Genomic DNA, 20,873 nt, shown 5'->3' with positions numbered 1-20,873 from the left:
CCGCAGGTGATCTAGACGTAATTCACAGAGGAGAATAAGGCTATCAATGGCTACAAGGGGTGTGTGCTACCTCCACTATTAGAGGCAGTAATGATCACAGAACAGAGGTGAAACACTTCCCTTTTTTTGATACGTACGCTGTGATCCTGTTACTGCAGCCTCAGCTATCATTAACATTTCTGAAAGACTTTTCACATGTACCACTGCCAAGTCAGGACTCCCTCATCCAACTTACAGTTGTGACTTTGGTACCAAAACACAAGGCTACCTTTCATCTCTGGAATTTCATCTCAGTTTCAGCACAGCTTTCCAACCTGCCAAGTTCATTTTCATCCTTGATTTTGTCTTTGGTGGTTCCCCTCGCAACTTTGTGCCATTTGCAGATTTGATGAGCTCCCGCATGCCTTTGCCACCACAAATTTATAAATACATTTACCAGCTCAGGACCTAGGCCAGAGCCTTGTGGCGTTCCAGATGAGACAGCTCTCCAGGTGGAAGTAAGCCATTAATGGGTACTCTGGTGCTGTTGTTCAACCAGCTGCAGATCCTCCTAACAATAGCATCATCCTGCCCATATTTTAACCATAGGTCAAAAATATTATCATGAGAGAATTTATCATATGCTCTTTTGCAACCAAGTTATACTGTCTACCACATTTCCATGAACTACTACGTTGGTAGCTAAGATAAAATTGATTTGGCATGTCTTGTCCTTCAGAGACCCTCACTGGTTTAGTAATAAAACTTCATTTCCCATGTTTTGAAGGGGCAGGTATACGTTTTTTTCTCCCATATCAGTTTTGTTCTAACAGGTTATATTGGGACCTGGGTGTATGAAATTCAGGGTTCCACTCACCCTTAACATTTCAACACCGCCATGAGCAATTCATCCAAGGCTGTTGGAGAAGCCCAAACATCAATAACACTTCAGAACATACTGTGAGGTATCTGTTAAAGTTGGTTGCTTAAGGATATTCACTTAAATGGGGCTTCTTAAAAGTGGCATCCAATTATGCTGAGGACTACAGCCCTCTTAAACAACAACTCTCCGGTTCAGTGTTTTGGATTTGGTTCCTCCCTATCTGAGATGCTCAGCATGTTAACAGTTTTTCATTTAGCTGAGCCTTTTAATTTCCCCATTAAGGGATCTCGGCTCTGCATGCTGCCTTGATTAAGGAGAGGGAAATTGCCATTTATAGACTACCATTTATGTTGACTTTTAAAAGGGTATTTTGCGCAGTACTGGAGAACTGCATCTCTCTCAAACTGACGGTCCTTATAATCATGGAACAATGCCTCCTCTGACCAAGGGCCACCACATTCTCAATATGGCAAGAAGAGATCCATTGGAAGCAAGAATTGGACTTCCCTGCAGGCAGAGTGTTGGGTGGGCTGGAGAGGAGCTGGCTTATTCAGACAGGCTCCCCCATGTACAGGAAGGCAGGGAAGAGGCTGCTTAGTAGGTGTGAGTTTACAGGTTCATCTCTTCCCCTTGCCCCAACTTTCTAATTACACAGGGTACTTGGCTATTCCTCTGTAGTTAATGATAGGAAATGGGCCTCCTTTGGGGAACCCAAACTGCTTAGGCAGTGAAAATGTATAGTACTTGATAGCTGTGGTTGCAAGCATCTCTGCTGTGACAGAGCTACACATAGACAATTGTTAACTTTACAGCTCATAAGCTTATCTGTATTATTGCAGTGGGCCTACAAACACACAAAACTTCTCAAATACTCAGAATACACTGAATTTCCAGATTTCTATGCAAAAATAATTACTGCTCCAGATGTTTTAGACTACAGCTCAGTCCTGCCCTGGGCCATCTCACAACACCATAATATCCATTGTAACCAAGGGACTAAACATCAGAAAAACCGCAGCACAGAAGTCAGGACACCAGACACTGAAAGAGTCTGCCTGGGTGAACAGAGCGGTCAGCCTTCCCCAGCCAGGCACCCTCCACATAGGAGAGGGTTGGTTGTATGTTGCCTCTTGTGAATACCACCTGAGGAAGCTCCCTTACACTGAGTCAGACCATCCAGCTTATTACTGTCTACACAGACTGGCAGCAGCTCTCTTAATGTTTCAGAGAGGGGACTTTCCCACCCGCACCTGGAGATTCCATGGAATTGACCTGGGACCTTCTGTACACAAAGCAGGTGTTCATCATTGAGCGGAGATCCTAGTCCTAGTGGTTTTGAACAAAGGCCTGATTTAAACAGGAACACAGCATTGGCCCATCTAGTTAATTACTGTCCACACTGACGAGTGGTGGCTGTCCAGGTTTTCAGGCAGGGACATTCCCTGCCCTATCTGCAGATGCCACCAGCAGGGATCCAACATGGGGCTGTCTGTGTATAAAGTGGATGCTCTGGCCTCCGGTTTTCCTGCAGCCAAACTCAACTTTCCTCGGATTTCCTTGTGCTCCACCACTCAAGGGCATTCACTGTGTAGCAACCAAGCTGGCAGTTTTCCAGTGCCACCCGCCTGCCCGCCCTTCTTCTGGCCTGCTCATTTCCAGAGAGACAGAGCAGCTCATCTTGGCTGGTTGCAGTGCCAGGTTCCTCTCTGTTCTTGTGGATGCCGCGTGCCACTTCCCAGGCTCCGGGGAGCTGGTGGCACCTTGCCCAGATGGCATCTCTCTCTGTCTCAAGGAGGTAGCGGAGCGCCGAGGAAGCTGCCTGCCACTGGCATCCTCCGCAAGGGACAAAGCTCGGGCAAGTTGCCTCCCAGGAAAAGAGGGAGGGAAGGCACTTCATGTGCCAAGGTGCCATCTGGAGCGTCTCCTTGGCCTACATGAATGCCTCTGTGCCTGGCACCAGCCGTGGATCCCTTTGTTCTGCAGAGAGCCACTGGGGGGTGCAGCCTGAGACTTCTCCGGCATCATTCACGGCCTGTCTCTCCTTGTGCCGGCAGAGCAGGTAGGAAGCAAGCCCACCCCTTTTCTCCCCCTTAATTGGGGGCACAGGCCGCCCTCAGCCATTGTGCACCAACTCTGGCTCACTTAATGGTATTGATTGCATTTGTATCCCACCTTTTTCTCCAAAGAGCTCAAGGTGGCATAGATAGTCATCCCCCCCCCCAAAAAAAATTCATTTAATCCCCACAACAACCCTGTGAGGTAGGTTAGGCTAAGAGGGAAGGACTGGTCCAAGGATGCCGAGTGATCTTCATGGCTGAATGGGGATATGAACCCTGGTCTCCCAGGTCCTAGACTAGGGGTCCCTAAATTAAGGCCTGTGGACCGGATAAGGCCCAAGGGACTCGTTTATCCGGCCCGCGGTGACCCCCACCACTCACTGCCACCGCCCTATCTTACCGGCGTTGCGCTGTGTGGCTGCCCACTTCCGAGTTGGAGGAGCACCGGAAATAGCTTATGCGCAAGCGCAAGCGTTATTTCCAATGCACATCCGGGTCAGAGGAGGCCTGTGCACATGTGCACAAGCTATTTCCGGTGCTCCTTCGACCCGGAAGTGTGCCAGAAATAGCGTGTGTGCACACGTATGGGCACACGCTCCCCCGCCCTCCGGCCTGCCGCGCATTCGGCGCTGGAGACACCGGCCTGAGGTGTGGTAATTTTGCTGACCCCTGTCCTAGACCAACACTCCTCCCCACTACACCACACTGGCTCTCAAAAAGCTCAAGGCCTATGAAAATCTGAGTGTTTGCATTCATTCATTCCTCCATTCATCCATCCATTACATTTCATAGAATCATAGGATTGTAGCGTTGAGAGGGATGCAAAGGGCCATCTAGTCTAACCCCCTGCAATGCAGAAATCACTCCTTTTTGCTCCGGTGAGCACAAGGGTCTCTCCCCCCCCCCCACTTCAGTGAATCTTCACAACAACCCTATGAGGTAGGTGACGCCGAGAGGCAGTGACTGGCTCAAGGTTGTCCAGTGAGCTTCATGACCAAGTGGGGATTTGAACCCTGGTCTCTCCCAGGCCCTAGTCCAACACTAACCCAGGCATCCTCAAACTTGGCCCGCCAGCTGTTTGGGGACTACAATTCCCATCATCCCAGAACACTGGTCCTGTTAGCTAAGGATGATGGGAGTTGTAGTTCCAAAACATCTGGAGGGCTGAGTTTGGGGATGCCTGCTCTAACCGATACACCACATTGGTGGTCAACTCTAGGCTGTCACAAGGATTTGTTACCCATACCTGTTGGGTGGCCGCCCTAGGTGGCAAGGAAATTACCCAACACTGTGGTCCCTGACCCCAAGAGGATTCGGTGCCTTGACCGGGAATGCAGGTCTTGCACCAAGAATCACCTCCTGGCTAACCCTCCCTCTGCTGCTTTTGGGCCTCTGGTTTCTGCCTGCAATGCAGCTCCTATTGATTCTTCCCTTAGGCTATTCTGGCTATTCTCCAGCCAATCTGCTCAGCTGCTCTTGGACCCAGCTCAGTCTTGCCAGTCTGAGATTGCTCATCTCCTGTCTTGACTTGATTTGGCCCTAGGCTACGGTGCCAATCTGGGAAAGATTCCAGGACCCAATGCCGCAAGTCCATCCCAATTCAGGCTTCTGGCTCCCATTCCCACCAGCCCACTGTTTCAGAGCCATGTGTGTTCTATGATTCTGCATAGTCTGGGATGGAGAGTAACATGCTTGGATCCTGATAAATTCAGCATTTAATTCCCCCCCCCCCAACGAGTTGCTAGTGCATATGACTGCCAAGTAGGTCCAGATGAAAACACAGAAACTGATGAAATCTATCCAATTTGGTTTCTCTCATTTTTCCAGTCTCAAATTCAGTTCTGCATATCAGTGTGTGGTTTAAATATTTAAATATATATATATATATATATATATATATATATATATATATATATGTCATTTTGAAAATTCACCAGCTTTTTAGTGTGAATTTCTCCTAATATGCATGGTAGTCTATGAAACTGCCTAATATAATGGCTTTTGTTTGTTATTTTCACTAATACAGTCATAACTTGATTGCCGAACACCCTGAAACTCGGACATTTTGGCTCCCAAACTCCGCAAACCTGGAAGTGATTGTTCTGGTTTGCGAACGTTCTTTTGGAACCCGAATGTCCGACAGGGCTTCCTGCAGCCAATCAGAAGCCGCGATTTGGTTGTCAAAGGTTTTGGAAGTCAAGCGGATGTCTGGGATGGATTCTGTTCGGCTTCCAAGGTACGACTGTATATGCATATTTATGCACACATAACCCCAGTATACACATTTATGAGTACCTTACTGGGCTGGGGGACGCGGGTGGCGCAGTGGATTAAACCACAGAGCCTGGGACTTGCTGATCAGAAGGTCGGCGGTTCGAATCCCCGCGACGGGGTGAGCTCCTGTTGTTCGGTCCTTGCTCCTGCCAACCTAGCAGTTCAGAAGCATGTCAAAGTGCAAGTAGATAAATAGGGACCGCTCCGGTGGGAAGGTAAACGGCATTTCCATGCGCTGCTCTGGTTCCCCAGAAGCAGCTTAGTCATGCTGGCCACATGACCCGGAAGCTGCATGCCAGCTCCCTTGGCCCATAAAGCAAAATGAGCGCCGCAACCCCAGAATCGGCCACAACTGGACCTAATGGTCAGGGGTCCCTTTACCCTTTACCTTTACTGGGCTGGAGAACTGCATTGCAAAATTCGGAGAAGTACAAATTTCAAAAGGTGGTTGTGTTTTGGATGACAAGCTGTTTTGGGAAGTGTAAATTGGGTAGGTTTGCCTTTAAGTGCAAATTGAATAGCTTCCCTATCCCAGAAATACTCTTGCTTCACTTCATTATCAAGATCTTTCTTTCTTTCTTTCTTTCTTTCTTTCTTTCTTTCTTTCTAATGTTTGGGATGTTGCACTACTACTAGCTCCCTATTTCTTAAAGTTGCACAGTTCCATCTTCTGGGGGGGAGTGGGAATAGATCAGGATTTAGCCTCAGTCAGTGTTGGGGGCTCAGGCAGGGGGAGGAACCAGGTTTCTCCCAACCATCTCTTTGTTCTCGTCTTTAAGAAACGCTCTCAAGCACTGTGGATCTCCACAGCCGTCTCTAATATGCATGGCTTTAAGATTTTAAGTCATCGCTGTTTTTGTAATTGGGGACTGAGGTGGTAGCGCTGTTCAGCCTTGTTGGAGATGGCTGCGAGTTGCCTCTCGTAATTAGTCATTAAGACGAGCTGCCCCTGCACCTTGAGATGCAGGACAGGGAAGCCTGGCGGTGGTTATGAGTTATGCTTCCCCCGGTAGCCTTTGTGACAGATTCCAGCTTGAGAGAGCCACAACCCTGCAGACGGACGGCAGAGGCGTCAGATTTGCGATTAACAAAGGAGGTTATTCAAATGGAGTTGGCACTGGTCCAGGTTGCGGTTTATGAGAAATCGAAGGCGCGGGTATTAAATATTCATAGGCAGGTTCATTGGCATTTAGCTGGCTTTCTTCTTCTTTTTCCTCGCAACAACCCCCCCCCCTGCTCGCCTGCCCACCCCCCTCAGGAACAATTGCTTAATTGCAAAGGTTAAATGAAAGCTTCTGCAATGAATTCATTCACTGAGACGTTAAAATCCAGACACATTTTGGGTTTTTTTGGGGGGGGGGTGTTGCCATGTGACTAGTGACCTTGATCACATGACAGCCCAGACTGGTGCTAAAGGCAGCATGTGACCCTAAGAAGCTATGTGAGCTTTAAAAAAAAATTAAATACAAAAATATCGGGAATTCTGTCCTTCCTCCCTTCACCTGCTGTTGCAATAGTTCATTTCCTCCCCAGTTCTGAGTCCCTGGAAAGACCACCTGGGCATAGTAAATCCTGCCTGCCCAGCCCCCTCCCTCCGCCATGAGACTCCTGCCCCCCCTCCCTCTCCCTGCGTGTTACACCGCCCTGTTTGGTAAGTTAACAGATACTTTGAGCAATTAATTTGCGCAGCATTTCCCAGAGTAACTCATTAGCATGCACACTGCACAGCCGGCGTGGAGGCTGCCCGACAATGCCTGGTGCGCCAGCGCCACTGCAGAGGGTGCCTTGTTCCGTGTGCTTTGCCTGCCGGCTGCCGTTGTATCTCCATCTCGGGGGTGGCGGCGGCGGGGGAAGGGGGCTTCCTGCGAATGCCTTTTTCTGTTCATCCGCTGGATTGAGAAATGCTCTGTGCAGCCCCAGTGCCTGAATTGGTGCAAGCAGTGGGGCTATCGCCCCGTGCTTGGCACCTTGTTGTGCTTGGAGAGTCTGAGCCTCTCGAGAGAATTTTGGAGGGTGGCCAGCCAGGAGCCCTGGTTTGCACCCAAAGGGGGGTTGTTCATCCAAGTGGCGGCTTCTGCAGCTGGTGGTGAATTGTTCTGATTGCAGGCAGGGGGATAATTTCCCTCTCCCTCTCCCCAAAGAGGGTTGTCACTTTCAAGACGCTTCAGCGTCAAAGCTTGCCAGTACCCAAAAAGCAAGCTGGCATCCCGGCACTCAGTCTTTTGTGATGTTCAGGGATGGCTCCACTTGCTCTTCTGCAGTTTTTAGCCGTTCGGAACTGATCTTGCCCTCAGGTCGCAGGCTGGGCTTGCAAAGACAAGCAGTCTGAAATTTAAGAGGAGACAGGACATCCCGCGCTCTCTCTCTCTCTCTCCAGGTCAGCAGACTGGCCCTTCATTAGGATGCAATGCCATTGTCGTTACCGTGGAGATGGTGGGAGGGGACTTGGGCGGGGGTGTCCGGCTGACTTAGCATGTGGTGTGGTTGGTAGCCATGCTCAGAGAAGGAGGATTTGAGGCAGTGAATGATTGCCCCCATCCCGACATCCCGCTTTTCTTTCATTGTCAATAGAGAAAACTGGAAAAAGAAATTTCATCGGTTATGTTCAAGAACATTGCCTTCCTCCTTGGGAACAAAGATGGTGCATACATTTGCATCTCATTTTAGAAATAGTGGCGAACCTCAGGCTTCCACCTCACAAGAGGGGATGGCTCCTACAGCTGTGTAATAGGAAAGGGGGCAGGTCAGTGTTTATAGAGGGGGTTATTCATTTTATTCTGAATGCAAAAGAGTTCCTCTTTCTGGATGGAAATGTTCCTCCCAGGTGATGCTTAGGTTAGTGGGAGGAGATGGAAAAGAGAGAGCATTGCAGTGGGAAAGCAGACTTCATTCAAAATACGTTTGGGTGAGCACCAACCACACAATTAAGTTTGGATCCCAATTTAGCACTTTGGAAAGCAACTTGCCTCAGTCCAAGGCACTTCGGAATATGCCCAGTTCAGTTCAGAACTGCCAGGGTCTCCTTTGCTTCCCTCTCTTTCGGTATTTCAATTTTAAAAATAAAATAAAATAGATAAATCCCCTTTTGGCAGAAGTGGCTGAAATTTGCAGGCTTATTAGCTGTTGCATAGGGGGTCAAACCTACCACTCTGCCAGTAAATTTGTCCTGGGGCTTTTTGTCCTGGGCACCTTTAAAGTTTTTCTTTTAAGAATGATTTATAATTTTCATTACTTTTGTAGGCAAGGTTGCCCCAGCTGAGGGCATCAATCCTGCCAAATTTCAAAATAACTGCAGTGCCCATTCCCACAATGGCAGCAATTTAAGTTTTAGTGTGAGTAAAAAATTGAACCACTCTCTTTGTGGGCAATTGTACTGAAAATTCCAAGCACAAGTGTGGTGAACCAGGGTAAGAAAATTGCCAAATAGCAAATAAATAGGTCCAAGGTTTATTTGCTAGGAAGCTTTAAAGTTAATTTTAGGATGAGAAGATCTAGGATGGGAATTTGCTTCCTGGGTAAAATAATTCCCTCTCATTACAAGCTAGATTTGTGAGGAACATCGAAAGCTGCATTATACCAAGTCAGACTTACCACTGGTCCATCTGACTCAGTGCTGCCTACACTGACTGACAGCTTCTCTCTAGGGTTCTAGGCCTGGACAGGGGGTTTCCTGGTCCTACTTGAAGATGCTGAGGACTTTCTGCATGCCAAGCCAAGTGCTCTGCTAGAGCCCTTCTCAACAGAGCCCTCCATCCACCCTCTCCCCACGCTGGCTCTCTATTCTTCCATCACCCTACCCTGAGCTCATAGCATTATGAGAGATGCCAGAGCTGAGCTCCTGAAAAAAGCCCTGGATTTACCACCACAGGATACAGGGATGGCCACCAATTTGGATGACCTTAAAGAGGGATTGAAGGGATGCGGGTGGAGCTGTGGTCTAAACCACAGAGCCTAGGGCTTGCTGATCAGAAGGTCGGCGGTTCGAATCCCCGCGACGGGGTGAGCTCCCGTTGCTCGGTCCCTGCTCCTGCCAACCTAGCAGTTTGAAAGTCTGTCAAAGTGCAAGTAGATAAATAGGTACCGCTCTGGCGGGAAGGTAAACGGTGTTTCCATGTGCTGCTCTAGTTCACCAGAAGCGGCTTAGTCATGCTGGCCACATGACCCGGAAGCTGTACGCCGGCTCCCTCGGCCAGTAAAGCGAGATGAGCGCCACAACCCCAAAGTCGTCCGCGACTGGACCTAATGGTCAGGGGTCCCTTTACCTTTAAAGAGGGAGTAAACAAATTCATGGAGGTCAAGGCTATCAGCCTCCCAATAGTGGAGGCAGGATGCCTCTGAGTAATATCAGTTGCTGGGGGTGATGGGGTTGAGGTGGTCCACTCCTCACTGGTAAACTCCCTTTCTTTCTCTAATTGACTTTGCTATAATGGGGGTGTTTATTATATATTTTAATTATGGGTGGCTGCAGTTTTACGATTGGTTACATTCCTCTTATTTTGAGGTTGGCCTATATTTGCTTGTGAAACTCCTTGGTATTTTTTCTTGAAAGATGGCATATACATATACATTTTATTATTATTATTATTATGAAGAAGAAGAAGAAGAAGAAGAAGAAAAGTGTGGTGCAGTGGTTAGAGTCAGATGCAACTTTGAGTCTGAAGACCAGAGTTCAAATCCCCACTTAGCCAGTCTTTGGGGCCACTCAGTCCCTCTCAGCCTAACCCTATTATTATGGAGAGGCAGGACTGCTTCCTTCAGAACAGCTCTAGGGGAAAATATACAAAAGCAGAGATTACTGCATTTATTTCCCCTAAGCCCAAAGCACCAAATCTTTCACAGAACCTCTTGAATTGTCTTTACAGAAACATAAGTTAGCCAGGCAAGCGTAGCACTGGGGAAAGCTTTTGGTGAACAATTCTAGTCTTTTAAAACCAATGAAGCCAAATTTCCAAAAAAGGTAGAATGTTGTTGGGGCGAAAGGGCAAAGCAACACAGAGACAGGTTTGCAAATAAAAGTAATAAAGTCGTGAGTGAATAGTAAAAGATAAATGTAATGATCTGGCTTTTTGGTGGTTATTTTTGGGTGATTGTGCCTGAACTGAGGAAGATAGTGTTTTTTTTAGTGACTACTGTGATGAACACTTTATATAATGCATAATTCATTATTTAGATGTTGCCCATCTGACTGGGTTGTCCCAGCCACTCTGAATGGCTTCCAGCAAATTAGCACAGTAAAACATCAACCATTAATAACTTCCTTATACAGGGCTGCCTTCAGCTGTCTTCTAAAAGTCAGATAGTTGCTTATTTCCTTGACGTCTGATGGGAGGGCGTTCCACAGGGCGGGTGCTGTGTGTAGAAGCACTTCCTTTTATCTGCCCTGAACCTTCACACATGACATAAATTGGGTCTCATTCTATCTAGTCCATTTTTCTGATGCTCTTTCTGGTCCTTCAGTCTCCAGCTCCTCCAAGTCTAGTATAGTGCCCAGCAAAATTCCCAGTTCCAAAATTCATGGGAGGCCCATTCCTTGCGCTGCTCTGTGCAGAAGCTGTACCCTGCTGACACTGCCTCATTGTCTGTTTAACCTCTGCTACTGAATCAGATGCCATGCAGGTGGAACAAGCAGACAGACATGGTCCTGAGACAGCTCCAAACACAGGCCTTCAGCAGGGTTTCTCATAGGGCAAAGCAGACTAACATGTTTTTGGACTACAACGTCCATCACCCCTGAGTGTTGGCCATGCTGGCTGTGAGGGCTGATGGGAGCTGGAGTCCAGCAACATCTGGAGAGCCACAGGTTAGCCACCCCTGGCGTAGCGGCAGGTAGGATCTGTACCTGGTGAGATGTCACACGCTTCCCGCCCTGCTTTTCAACACAGCACACCGGCAATCTTATCAAGGCAATTGGCCTTACATCTTGGATACAATGAATAGTCCATTTAATAGAGCTGGTTTTGCCCATGAGTCTGAGCAGGCGTCTCTGGATGGGAATGAATGGAACCTAATTAGGGAGGGGGGGATGAGGGAATCCAGGAGAGGTGCTGATCCCAAGGAAAGCCAGTGATAATGGGGAAATGAATGAGCTGCCACCGTCAGCGGAGAGACGCTGTAATTATCTTGGCCTGACACGCTGCAAGCTGTCTGTGATAATGAGGCAGTGCCTCAAATCAAATTAACTGGCATTATTAAGCACATGGCGCAATGCGCCGCCGTCGCCACAGCAGCGGCCCTTTCCAAGAGCAGCATTCCAGCAGGACAGGGAAATTCCGGGTTCCAAAAGGCAGGTGTTTGAGTGGCTAGCGAGATCGTCAGACTGCTAGGTCCTGGGTTCAGATCCCTGCTCCTCCACAAGGTTTACAGAGGGACTCTGGGCCTCACTCTCTGTCTCAACCTAATCTACCTCACAGGGCTGTTGTAAGGATAAAGGGGGGAACTATGAATGTTACTATGTAAGGACGCGGGTGGCGCTGTGAGTAAAACCTCAGTGCCTAGGACTTGCCGATTGTATGGTCGGCGGTTCGAATCCCCGCGGCGGGGTGAGCTCCCGTTGCTCGGTCCCTGCTCCTGCCAATCTAGCAGTTCAAAAGCACATCAAAGTGCAAGTAGATAAATAGGTACCGCTCTGGCGGGAAGGTAAACGGCGTTTCCGTGTGCTGCTCTGGTTCACCAGAAGCACCTTAGTCATGCTGGCCACATGACCCGGAAGCTGTACGCCAGCTCCCTCGGCCAATAAAGTGAGATGAGTGCCACAACTCCAGAGTCGTCCGCAACTGGACCTAACGGTCAGGGATCCCTTTACCTTTACCTTTATGCATGTTACTCTGAGCAGTTCATGGCAGGAAGGAGGGATTTAAAATGCAATGATGTCTTGTCCTGCAGCAAAGCGGCCACCAACCTGCTCTGTCATGAGCTGAGTTGCCAACTGAACAGAAAAATATTTTGCTTGGCAGGTTGTTTGTGTTTGTTTGCTTTTTGAGTTGCAAGCCCCACAAGGAACAGTTGAGGGAGTTGGGTATGTTTAGCCTGGAGAAGACTCTGAGGTGACAGGATAGCCATCTTCAAATAGTTGAAGGCTTGTCACATGGATGATGGAACAAGTTTGTTTTCTGCTGCTCCAGAGGGTAAGACCTGAATCAATGGATTCAAGTGATAAAAAAAAAAGAGATTCTGACTAAATGTTAGGAAGAACTGTCTGATGACAAGAGCTGTTTGACAGTGTAAAGGACTCCCTTGGAAGGCGGTGGACTCTCCTTTGGAGGTTTTTAAGCAAAGGTTGTATGGCCGTTTGTCAGGGTGGGACAATGTGCTATAAATGTGGTTTAAGCACATGGTGCGCTTTCATGCTCAATCAGTAGCATAGGAAGGTGGGGGTGGGGCACACTGGGTGGCACGGTGGCTGGAGGGCCTGGTTTGGATAGGGCTATCTTCCAAAAAAAAGCTCAAGAACTTTGGACGATCTCCAAGCTGCAACTTGTTTTCATTCATCGTCACTGACCATCGTTCATCCCCATTCATAAATGTTTGAAAAGTCCAGGGATGCAGTCAGATGACTAGGGAAACAGGCAAGGCAGGAATCCTGCTCAAGTTTGCTTTTGCTTAACTGTCTTTCTCACCACCCCCATTCTGGAGATACAATTTTGTGCAAAGGACCTAATGGATCTTAATCTGGAGAACAGGTCGACATGCCCACATTCTCACACAGTGCAATTTGTCAAGCTAACAAGGTACCACATATGATTCATTAGACTGCTATATCTGGAGAAGCTCGGTGGTTGGTGGAGCATCTGCCCTGCATGCAGAAGCCCCCAAATTCAATTGTTGGCATCTCCCGGTAAGACTGGGGAAGAGTTTCTGCCTGAAAACCTGGAGAGCTGCTGCCAGTCAGTGCAGACAACACTGAGCTAGATGGACTGTTGGCCTGACTTGGTGTACAGCAGTTTCCTATGTTCCATAGGTTTATATGATTAATTATGGGATGTACATGTGTGGACTCGCAGACACCTAGGGAATCATCTGAGAACCTTCTGGTAAGCTGTTTGTATGGATCTCCAAGTAAGATCCATGATCTGTAGCTGAGATTCTGGGTGTCCCCTGACTGCCACTGTTTTTTCAGTAGGGATTCAAGCACCTACCATAATCTTAGGTTTGCACAGTTAAAGTGGATTATTAAAGCACTCTGTTGCCCTCGCGCAACAAATCTACTTGAAAAATAAAATAAAAACTATGGTTTTGGAAAAAAGTGATGGAGAAACACATAGAAAATGAACAAACGGTTAACAGGAAGACATATAAACATCTCACAAGCGCCAGTCAGGATGCAGGACAACTGCTGCTCATTCTCATCCAGCCATTCTGCAAACAAATCAGGATAGATGGGGAATAAACATGTCCTCTAGAGGAGGTCCAAGTAAGAAGCAGGACAGCTCTGTAGCCACCATGCCTCTTTCTTTCCAGAAGACAATAATGAGGAGCACTGTGTGAATTTTGGGCACCCTATCTTGAAAATCATATTCAATAAATTAGAGAGAGTCTGTGCTGGGAAGGGAGAGGTGCATGAAGGAACCCCTTTTTATTTGGGGCGCCCCCAATTTGCTTCTGAGCTAATTGAGGGGATGACAGACCAGCTCTGGAACATGTGAAGTGCACTGGGTGTGCACAGAGTGTTTCCCACCATCGCTGAATAATCACATTATTGTTACATGTTACATGTTTTGGGATGGATGGGGAAATGGCAGAGATTCCCCGCTCAATTCCATCCTGCAGTGTCTAGTCCCTGCCTGCAGGAGGAAGCAAAACACCTCCTTTTTGCTTGCACATAAGCTCCAGTTTTCCTGTGTTGTGTATGCATGTATGGCTCTTCTGTAAAAAAATTTTTTTTAAAAAAATCATTTTCTTCTACATGTTGCTGCTTCAGGCGCTGCACTCATCTGTGCTTAGAGAGCGGCTGTCCGGGTTTACAGTGGGGCATATGGGTACACCTTCACCAGTTGCATAAAAGTTCCTGGAGTTTGCCACCACAACAGCTTCACCTCCGACTGCAGCAGGAGGTGGCCATTCAACATGGAATCACAGAACTGTAGAATTTGGAAGGGGCCCAAAGGTACATCTAGTCTATGGTTAGCAGATTTTTTTTTCAATGAATCTGGGGACACAGTTTGTTTTTTTGTTTTTGAAGCTGAGTAGCAACAGGGAGTCAGTAGTGGGGATGGTGAGGCAAAAGACCCTGGGCCCAAGCATATATGCATATTGTATAAAGGTGCAAAGCCCTTCTTTCGCACCCTGTGAAACATAAATGCGCAGAGTTTTTTAAAAAACTGGGCAACGGCGCACCGCGCACCTGTGACTCCTGAGCCTTCCCCGATCTCCTTCCCCCTTCCCCTTTTGTTTTGACAGATGAGGGGAGGCTTCAGAGTCACTGGCGAGTGGCCGAGGAGGGGCCAGCCTGGTAGCGCAGTTGGCTCTGGCTGGCTTCAGGAGCTGCTTGCTGCCGTGGTGCAGGAAAAATGGTGCGCGCCACAGCAGAGAGCAGCAAGCAGCTCCTGAAGCCAGCCAGAGCCAACTGCGCTACCAGGCTGGCTCCGGGCTGCTGAGGCTGCCGCTGCCATGTTTCCCGGGGACAGATTTGCAAATCTGGGGACATTCCGGGGACGGGAATTTGTCCGGGGACAGATTTGCAAACCCGGGGACGTCTGGTAGCCCTAATCTAGTCCAACCCCCTGTGATGCAAGAATCACAATACTATGGAATTATTTGACAGGATTTGTGGAGAGTATAGATAGAGGTGTCTAAATTTTGGGGGCCCAAGAGCCACATTCCCCTTTGGGCTGTTGTCTGGGAGTCTCATTGCAGCAGTAGTTGCAGCAGCCATATTTTGTGCCATTTGCAAACGGTTCAGTCCCCAGCGTCTGCAGCTAAGAGGTTGTGGAAGAATTGTTGAGTTGGAAGGGACCATGAAGGGCCATCTAGTCTAACCCCCTGCAATGCAGGAATCTTTTGCCCAACAGGGGCTCAAACCCATGACCCTGAGATAAAGAGCCTCATGCTCTACCAACTGAGCTATCCCAGCACTGAGAAGACCCATGGAAACTAATAAACATGACTGACTCAGGCCCATTCATTTCAATGCGTCTACTCTGAGCAACTGCTGGCTACAATCCGCTGTCTTATTTCCACGAAGTTCTCGGACGCTCCATAGTTTGCCATTCCTTCCACGCCCCCACGCCCCCCGACAACCAGGTGGGTTTGTCTGAGATCGGGTAACACCTAGGAGTTACTTTCTGCAAATCCTATTACAGAATAAGTACATGTGGGTGTTTAAAAATCCAAAATGCAAAACGAGAAAGCTTTGGGAAGTGGCTGAGGCATGTCTCTTGTTGTGCAGGACCCAACACCAAGTACTCAGTAAGAATTTACTTCTAAAGAAAAAAGAATTAACTTGCAGTACAACTAGCACATGTGTCTACTCAGAAGTAAGTCTCTTTGTATTTAATGCATCTAACTTCCAGTAAGTGAGCACAGGTTGGCAGCCTAGGCTTTGCTTTAAGCAGGATGACTCTGAATACCAGTTGCTGGGAAACACAAGAGGGGAGAGGGCTCTTGTACCAGGGTGCTGCTTGCTGGCTTCCCGCAGGCACCTGGTTGGCCCCTGTGAGAATAGGATGCTGGACTAGATGGGCCCGCTGTGGCCTGATCCAGCTACAGGACCCTTGCTGTAAAACCTCCAGGTCCAGAGGCAGTCTATCTAGATTCCTAGGTTCAAAGGGACATTTGGCCACAGTGAGAAACAGATGCTGGACTAGATGCACACACACACACCCCCTTTGGCCTGAACCAGCTGACTCTCCTTATGTCCATGTGCTAGAGTTGTCATTGGGCGGAAATAGGGTTCTTACGCCCTTAACAGCTATATCTTCACAGGACCAACTTAATATGGCTGGCTTCCCTATGGTAAGCATGAGTTTGCCCAGAGGTTGGGTGGGGAGCACCATGGCAGCCATTTTGTGACTGGCACCCACAGTACTCCTCAAAATTTGAAGTGCGCCTTCTGTTCAAAATTTGTCTTAAGCAAAGGGGGAACTGTGTCTTGTTTTGAGAAGTGGTGGTGTGGAAAGTTGAAAAGAGGTTGAGACACACAGAGAGAGGAGTAACTATATTCTATGTCAGTGAATCTGACCCCTGAGGGGAATGTAGAGGGTGGGGGGGACAAGAGGAATGTGCAAAGAGGCAGCCCTTGAATGAGGCACATAACTATTATTTTGTTCCAAGAAAAGGGATCTCATTTCTGATAAAAGCCTATGGAAGAGCTACAGATAGATTTCAGAGACTTTCCTTCCTTCCATGCTGCGTTTCCCCTCTGCTTCGTTTTCTTTCCCCCCCTTTCCCACAAAGAGAGAAACGGATGAATTCCGGCTACTTTAATGTTCATTAAAATAAGATAAATTAGTCATGCATGAATAACAAGGCCAGTTTGTAAGCTCCTGCCTAGCACCGAAGTGAATGATTAAACATTAGAAATAACTTTCTGATGGTAAGACTCTGGAATGGATGTCCACAGAAGGTGGGTGGACTCTCCTTCGTTGGAGGTTTTTAAAGAGAGGTTGGGTGGCCATCTGCCAGGGGTTCTTGGTTCCTGCATTGTACGGGGCTGCACAAAATGAACATTGGGGTCCCTTCCAACTCCACAATTCTTTGAAAGTAAGAACCAGGTTGCTAGATCAGGTCAAGGTCCATCCAGCCCCTTGTATCCTGTTCCCAACAGCAGAAGCTTTTGGGGGAAGCCCATGTGGAGGGCACAACACTGATCACCATTCCCCTCGTTTGTGCTCGGCAAATGCTTCTGGGTGGTAGGCTGCCCCTGTACATGGAGGTTCTACCATCTGCCATGATGGTCAACAGGACACCCTCCCCTGGGCGGCCATTCTGGGTGCCCATCCTCCTCAAACAGCCGCCAGTGCTATACTTGGGCTCCGTGCCAACATTCCTCCGCTTGCAGATGGTGGTGCTGAGCCCAACTGGAGCACACAGGTTCTCCTCCTCCTCCTTCTCAACCCCCCCCCCCACTGCCGGCTGGGCCGCCTTGGTCTCCATGGCAACCTGCATTCCCTTCTGCGGTGCTTCTTGCCTGTGCTTCCCAACTCCCCCCCATTTGTATTCTGCTCCTTTGTCTCCTATTACAGGTTGGCAAGTTGCCAGGCCAGGCATCCATTTCAAAAGCAGCCTTTGTTTTTATGGGCAAAATGGCTAGTCAGGAGTGGACAGGAGCAGCAGAGAGGAGGAGGCTGGACATTGCGGGGGGGGGGGAGAGCAGAACCACATGCACACACACCTCACCTGCAGCCTGGGAATATCACCTAGACAAGGCAGCTGCCTGGTTAAGGGAAACCTAGTTGATTAATCCTATGAATTTTAATTGATCAACCCAGCCTTCCCTAAGCTGGTGCCCATTCATGTTTCGGATTGCGAGCCTCATCAAGAGTTATCGTCCAAAGCCTCTGGGGGCACCAGCTTGGGGAAGGCTGAATGAATCCATCCGTTATATCTGGATAAAATCTGTGTTTTTGGAGAAACAGCTCTCCAAAGGTAGTGCATGTCACTAATTTGGAGAAATGTGTTTTTGTGTGTGGCTGTGTCCTCACAAACACTGCAGGAAATGGGAGGGCCTGGCTATGCATGGAGAGAGTATGAAATTGAGAGTAGAGCATTGCCCTCATCTCCAGCTTGTAGGCTTCCCACAAGCTTCTGACCAGCAACTGTGAGAACAGGATGCTGAACTACTTGGGCCATTGGCCTAATCCAGCAGCCTCCTCTTAGGTCTTTATGGTGGGAGCAGGGCTACTTAACCCTATCCCTTTTGCCCACTCAATACTGGCCCTCCCAGCTGCTCCCCCCACCCGACCCTGTGCCTTTTCCCCAATTGGGGAGAAAAGCAATTTTGATTTGATTAACAGTCGATCACCGAGCCTAGGACATGCCGATCAAAAGGCTAGCGGTTCAAATCCCCGCGACGGGGTGAGCTCCCGTTGCTCGGTCCCTGCTTCTGCCAACCTAGCAGTTCGAAAGCACGTCAAAGTGCAAGTAGATAAATAGGTACCACTCTGGCGGGAAGGTAAACGGCTTTTCCATGCACTGCTCTGGTTCGCCAGAAGCGGCTTAGTCATGCTGGCCACATGACCCGGAAGCTGTACGCCAGCTCCTTCGGCCAATAAAGCGAGATGAGCACCACAACCCCAGAGTCGGCCACGACTGGACCTAATGGTCAGGGGTCCCTTTACCTTTTTAACAGTAGACAGGGAAAGGGTTAAACAGTGGGGGGGGGCTCCAGCCCTCTCCTCCTGCTTTCAGCCCCCCACATCACCTGGAGTTTGGCCCATAAAAGGGAAGGATCCCATTCTCATTTCATCAGCCCTACTTGGGCTCTTCTCCTGTGCAATGGTGGTCAGGCTGGAGATGAACCAGAAACCCACAGGTTCTTCCCAGGCTTGGCTTCATTTTTTTGTTTTGCTTCAGCAGCTGTTTTGACCGCAGCTCAAAAAATAAATAGGTGCACAGCCAGACCCAGACTGACTCAACCAGAAGCATCGCTCAGAAGTAGTGGGATTGACTCCTGAGTTCACAGAACTCAACTAAGATTAGTTTAATCAAAGGACTGGCATGATATTCTGCTTCTTCTCTTTTCTGAGAAAGAGACTGACTCCAGGATCGAGGGCCAGGCTTCAATTCATTGCCCGTGCTTTCTTCAGCTTTCTCTTCTTGGCCCCAGCCAAATATGGGCAGGATTTGGTGTACACGATGAATCACCCGCTGGACTCCAATTTGAACATTCTCTGAATGGATCAGGGGCAACACGAACCTCATGTTAAAATTACGCCCACTGTGTTGTGCATCAAGGACTCGTTGCCATACAACTAATTTAGACACAAATCAAATATGTTTCCAAAAACTATCGGTTTGCTCATGGTTTTTCCATTCTCCTCTCCTTAAGATGCTAGACAAAGGCCACAGGAAATTCACCCCATTCCCTTGATTTTCCCCTACTGATGTTTTCTCAGAAGCCTTGACTACAAATTGCAGACCCAGGAAGATAAAGGAAGGGGGGGCAATGCTTTGATTGTTATGCTTCAAGTGTTCAGTGAATCCTGCGAGTCTTTTGTATTTAAATGCTGCTTTTGTGCCTTGACTCAAAATAAATCAAGCTGGTGATGGCAGGAATTATGTGATCTCTCTGACTGAGGAGCATAAGAGCAGAGTTGTAACTGGAGATAGATAGGCTGAGGAATACACATTTGACTGGTGGCCTCATATTGTGGTTATTCTTTAATAGATTCTTTTATCCAGGCTGTTATTGAACTTATGCTTCACTGAAATCAATGAGCAAATATAGTAATGAATTAATTTAAGTCATATTGATTTCAAAGGGATCTAATGTCAGATCCAGATCATGACCTGTTAACAGCTTGCAAAGGAACTCAAGGACAGCTCAGTTGTTGGGATGCCTCCAGCCTGTCACTAACTTGGAGGAGGGTTCAAAGTGCATACCGGAATTTTAGGCTTGTGCAATTAAAGGAGATTAAAGTGTTCTGTTGCCCTAGCAAAACAAATTTAAAAATGAACTTTTTGCAGTTTGGAAAAGTGACAAGAAAATCAGGACAAATGCTCATTGTTGTATAACTGTCCCATAAATAAATCAGAGTGGATGCTCAATAAAGACTGGTCATCATGTAACTTCTGCATAAGCTTTCTATAAGCAAATCAAGATGAGTGCTCAGTAAACAGGAAATCTGGAGGAACCCTTGGTCTCAGATAAGGGAAACCCACTGCCAGCAGAAATCCCTCCTAGGCTATGAAGCTCACTGACAAACCTTGGGCAAAATAGTTTCTCTATTTCTCTCCCTGTCTCTCATAGCCCAACCTCATAACTTTCACAGGACAGCTGCAGGGCTAAAACACATTCTGAGACTGGCTGGGGCTGATGGGAGTTGTAGTCTAAAACATCTGGAGGACATCAGGATCGTGAAGGCTGATATAAACAATGACAAGGCTGATTACACTGAACAGTTGTAATTGCTCAGATCATCAATTGTATTTCTGAACAGCACGAAAAACATCAACTCCTTAAGTTGTTAGAAGCAAAGCATCAGAGAGACATGAGAGAAATGCTGATAAGATGCCATATCTCTGGCAGGCTTATGGGCAAGAGTAGCTCATTAATGGGGCAGGCAGCAGAGAGTCAGCTTAACTTATCCAGAGGTGCCATCTCTTATTCTCTTGGTGAAGGAGGGGGGGGAAGGGGAGTTGCTACCCTTGACCTAACCTTGACCAACAGGGAAGAACTGACCGAAGGAGTGGCAGGAACCTCGAGGGAAAGTGACCGTGTCATCTTGGGATTTGTGATAGAAAGACATAGTCAAGTGTACACCATGGAAGGCCAAGTTCACACAGCTCAAGCAACAGTTGGGTAGGATGCCATTGGTACACATTAAAAGAGGGAGGGAGGTTATAAAAAGTGAAATACTGAAGGCACAGCCACAAGCTGCGGAGGGTGGGGTAGGGGGCTGAGACAGCTAAAAGAGCACAACTGTGGCGTTAAAGGGACATCTATGGGAGATGGGAGGAAGGCCACATTACCAGGGAAGGGCCATTGTTCAAGGGTAGAACACGTGCTTTGAATGCAGAAGGTC

The 20,873-nt window shown here is 48.1% G+C and overlaps 1 protein-coding gene across 1 annotated transcript in view; it reads right to left on the bottom strand.

Annotated features, from left to right (window-relative positions):
- ERN2 (endoplasmic reticulum to nucleus signaling 2) overlaps window positions 1–20,873 on the bottom strand; it is a 269,302-nt gene that overhangs the window by 108,046 nt on the left and 140,383 nt on the right. The window lies entirely within an intron of this gene.

Source organism: Podarcis tiliguerta (assembly GCF_965153285.1).
Source record: "Podarcis tiliguerta genome assembly, chromosome: 14".
Taxonomy (NCBI): domain Eukaryota; kingdom Metazoa; phylum Chordata; class Lepidosauria; order Squamata; family Lacertidae; genus Podarcis; species Podarcis tiliguerta.
Note: the sequence above shows the minus strand (reverse complement) of the source record. Positions and strands in the feature narration are given on the sequence as shown.